This window comes from Aythya ferina (genome assembly GCF_964211825.1).
Source record: "Aythya ferina genome assembly, contig: HAP1_SCAFFOLD_913, whole genome shotgun sequence".
Lineage (NCBI taxonomy): Eukaryota > Metazoa > Chordata > Aves > Anseriformes > Anatidae > Aythya > Aythya ferina.
In genome coordinates, this window is record NW_028180888.1 from 25,513 (window position 1) to 30,330 (window position 4,818).

The following is a 4,818-nucleotide window of genomic DNA, read 5'->3' on the forward strand; positions in this document are numbered from 1 at the left end:
ACGCCTCCACGCGCGCACCGCGCATGCGCGCGCCTCCTTCCCCCCGCCCACCCCGTGACGTCAGCGCGGCCGCCGGGAGGGCAAGCCACGCCCCCCCCACCGCTCCTGGCCGCCGGTGGGCGGGCCCGTGCGAGACCACGCCCCCGTCCACTGAGCCCCGCCCCACCTCAGCTCGGCCTCGCCCCTTATGCAACCACCCATCATTTAGGCCCCGCCCATTTAGGCCACACCCCCCTCTTAGGCCACGCCCCTCCCCGGCTGGGCCGGGCTGCCCCTCCTCGTGGCCCCGCCCCTCTCCCGCGTAGCCCCTCCCCCGGGACCCCCCCCGGGACCACCGGGACCCCCCCGAGCCCCGGGGGGGGGCAAAGACCTCGGGCTGGGGGTCCCCAAAAGCTTGGGGGGGGGGTCCCAAGTGGATGGGGGTCAAGGGGGGGGGGGTCCCAAATGTTTAGGGTTAAAGGGGGGGGGCCCAAATCCTTGGGGCTGGGGGGTCCCCAAATACTTAGGATCAAGGGGGGGTCCCCAAATATTTAGGATCGGGGGAGGGTCTCCAAATATTTAGGATCGGGGGAGGGTCTCCAAATATTTAGGATCGGGGGGGGTCCCCAAATATTTAGGATCGGGGGGGGGTCCCCAAATATTTAGGATCGGGGGAGGGTCTCCAAATATTTAGGATCGGGGGGGGGTCCCCAAATATTTAGGATCGGGGGGGGTCTCCAAATACCTGAGATCATAGGGGGGGTCCCCAAATCCCCACGGCCCCCCCCCCTCCGGCCATCGGGGTCCTGCTGCCCCCCCCCCCCGCAGCCCCACGGCCCCCCCCCCCCCATTCCCTGACAGCTCCCCCCAGCCCAACACCCCCCAAATTCCCCCCCCAGTCCCACATTTCCCTCCAGTGCCCCCCCAGCCCCAAACCCCCCCAAATTCCCCCCCAGCCCCAAATTCCCCCCAACCCCAAATCCCCCCCCCAGCCCCCCAGTTCCTCCCAGTTCCCCCCAGTGCCCCCCCCAGCCCAACACCCCCCAAATTCCCCCCAGCCCCAAATCCCCCCCCAGCCCCACATTTCCTCCCAGTGCCCCCCAGCCCCAAACCCCCCCAAATCCCCCCCAACCCCAAATTCCCCCCAGCCCCAAATTCCCCCCCCAGCTCCACATCTCCCCCCAGTGCCCCCCCAGCCCCAAACCCCCCCCAGCCCCCCAGTGCCCCCCCCAGCCCAACACCCCCCAAATTCCCCCCCAGCCCCAAATCCCCCCCCAGCCCCCATTTCCCCCCAGTTCCCCCCAGTGCCCCCCCCAGCCCCAACACCCCCCAATTCCCCCCCCCAGCCCCAAATCCCCACCCCAGCCCCCATTTCCCCCCAGTTTCCCCCAGTGCCCCCCAGTGCCCCCCCAGCCCCACACCCCTCCAAATTCCCCCCCCAACCCCAAATTCCCCCCAACCCCAAATCCCCCCCAGACCCCAGTTCCCCCCAGTTCCCCCCAGTGCCCCCCCAGCGCCCCCCCATTTCCCCCCCCCCCCCAGGAGGTGCCGGGCAGAACCAGACGGTGCCCAGACGGGGCGGGGCCTCAAACAAGCACCGGGGGGGGGGGGGACACAGAATTTGGGGCGGGGGGGGGCGGAATTTGGGGAGGGGGGGGGGGTCCACCCAGCCCCACAGCCGCCACCATGGGCACACCCGGCCCTGCTTCGACCCCTGGCGCGATTACCTGGGGCTGGCCCGCCTGGTGGCACCGGGGGACACCTTGGGGGACACCGCGGGGGCCGGGGGACACCCCCAGCGTGCCGGGGGGGGGCACCCGCTGAGACCCCCCCGGGACCCACGGTGCCACCACCCGGGGATGGGACAACGCCGGCGGGACGCACGGTGTCACCAAGGGGGCCTGGAGAGCCACCAAGGTGCCCCATGGTGCCACCAACGGTCCCCAAGGTGCCACCAAGGGGCCCTGGAGAGCCACCAAGGGTCCCCACAGTGCCACCAAGGGGCCCCAAGGTGCCACCAGCAGCTCCTGAAGAGCCACCAACGGTCCCCAAGGTGCCACCAGCAGCTCATGGAGAGCCACCAGCAGTCCTGGCAGTGCCACCAGCAGATCCTGGAGTGCCACCAAAGGTCCCCAAGGTGCCACCAGCAGCTCATGGAGAGCCACCAAGGGGCCCCACAGTGCCACCAGCAGCTCCCAGAGAGCCACCAGCAGATCCTGGAGAGCCACCAAGGGTCCCCACGATGCCACCAAGGGGCCCCATGGTGCCACCAAGGGGCCCCGCAGTGTCACCAGCAGCTCATGGAGAGCCACCAACGGTCCCCAAGGTGCCACCAGCAGATCCTGGAGAGCCACCAAAGGTCCCCACGATGCCACCAGCAGATCCTGGAGTGCCACCAATGGTCCCCAAGGTGCCACCAGCAGCTCATGGAGAGCCACCGAGGGTCCCCCAAGGTGCCACCAAGGATCCCCACGGTGCCACCAGCAGCTCCTGAAGAGCCACCGAGGGTCCCCACGGTGCCACCAAGGGTCCCCACCATGCCACCAAGGGGCCCCGCAGTGCCACCAGCAGCTCATGGAGAGCCACCAGCAGATCCTGGAGAGCCACCAATGGTCCCCACGGTGCCACCAAGGGTCCCCACGATGCCACCAAGGGTCCCCACGGTGCCACCAAGGGGCCCCGCAGTGTCACCAGCAGCTCATGGAGAGCCACCAACGGTCCCCAAGGTGCCACCAGCAACCCCTGGAGAGCCACCAGCAGATCCTGGAGAGCCACCAATGGTCCCCACGCTGCCACCAAGGGTCCCCACGATGCCACCAAGGGTCCCCACGATGCCACCGAGGGTCCCCGCAGGATCCCAGCGCCGCAGCCCGGGGGGGTGCAGCTTCTGCCGGCACAACGGGGAGTCGCGGCGGGGTGTGGGTGTCCCACCGGCTGCGTGGCCCCGATGGCACCGTGAGCTGCCCGGTGCTGCGCCGCTACGTCTGTCCCCTCTGCGGGGCCACGGGTGACACCGCGCACACCCTGCGCCACTGTCCCCAAAACCCCCAGCCCGGCCCGGCCCCGCGGCGCGGCCGCCGCAACGCTGTGGGGCGCAGGCTGTGGCGGTGAGGCAGCCCCACGGACGGACACGCGGACACGTGGACGGAGCCACGGACACATAGACAGACCCACGGATACAGGGACTGACCCACAGACACACAGACAGACCCACGGACAGACCCACGGACAGAGCCACGGATATAGGGACTGACCCACGGACCCACGGACAGACCCATGGACAGAGCCACGGACTCACAGACAGACCCATGGACCCACGGACAGACCCACGGACAGACCCACGGATACAGGGACTGACCCACGGACACACAGACAGAGCCACGGATACAGGGACTGACCCACAGACACACAGACCCACGGACAGACCCACAGACTGACCCACGGACAGACCCACGGATACAGGGACTGACCCACGGACACACGGACAGACCCACGGACTGACCCACAGATACTGGGACTGACCCACAGACCCACGGACGGACCCACAGACCCACGGACTGCCCCACGGACAGACCCCCAGACAGCCCCACGGATGCACGGACAGAGCCACGGACACACGGACGGACCCACGGACCCTTGGGCTGCCCCACGGGTGGACAAATGGGGACCCACGGACAGACCCACGGACTGACCCACGGATACAGGGACTGACCCACAGACCAACAGACAGACCCCTGGACACACGGACAGACCTCCAGACCCACGGACTGCCCCACGGACAGCCCCACGGACACACGGACAGACCCCCAGACAGCCCCACGGATGCACAGACAGCCCCACGGACCCACGGACGGACCCACGGACCCTTGGGCTGCCCCACGAGTGGACGAACGGACCCACGGACCCACAGCCAGCCCCACGGATGGACTCCATTACCCCATGGGGGGGGGACAGAGGGGGCCACCCCCCCCCTTTTGGGACCCCCATTTCCCCCTGGGGACCCCCCCGTGTTTTTTTTTTGGGGGGGGGGGATTCATCCAATTTCCATTGGGGGGGGGGGGGGTGTTTTTTTTTTTGGGGTGTTGTGCGCGTTGACCCCCGTGTTGGGGGGGTGGGGGGCACCCATGGGTGCACCCCGTTATTTTTTTTTTGGGGGGGGGCATTGGGGTGCTGCCCCCCCCCCCCCCCGAGCTGGGGAATAAAACCGGGTTCAGCTTCACCGTGCCCCCCGACCCCCCCCGTGCCCCCCAAATCCCCCCCGTGCCCCCCAACCCCCCCCTGCCCCCCCCCGTGCCCCCCAACCCCCCCCCTTTCCCCTCCCCCATTCATTTCCCTCCCCCATTCATTCCCAGCGCGGGAGGGGGGGCGTGGCCTGGTGGGAGGAGGGCGTGGCCTGATGGGAGGGGGCGTGGCCACGGCACACCCCCCCGCGCTCCTCCTACCGCGCCGTGACCGACAGCAGCGGCAGCCAATCGGCTGCGCCGAGGGGCGGGGCGGGGCCCAACGGACGCCCGGCGGAGGGGGCGGGTGACGAGCGGCGCCGGCAGCCAATGGGGTGGGCGCGGCGGGAGCGGCGGGCCAATGGGAGAGGAGGGGGCGGGGCGGAGGCGGCGAGCGGCGGGCGGTGAGTGCGGGGCGGCGGCGGGGGGGGGGAGGGGGCCCGAGGGACCCCCCCGGGACCCCCCGGGACCCCCCCGCGTTCTGGGGGCGTCCCCGGGCCCCAGAGACCCCCCCCAGGTCCCCAGACCCCCCCCAAAAATCCCAAAGCCCCCCCCAAAACCCAGCCCCCCCCCCAGTGACCCCCCCCAAGTCCCCAGCCCCCCCCACCCCCAAATTCCC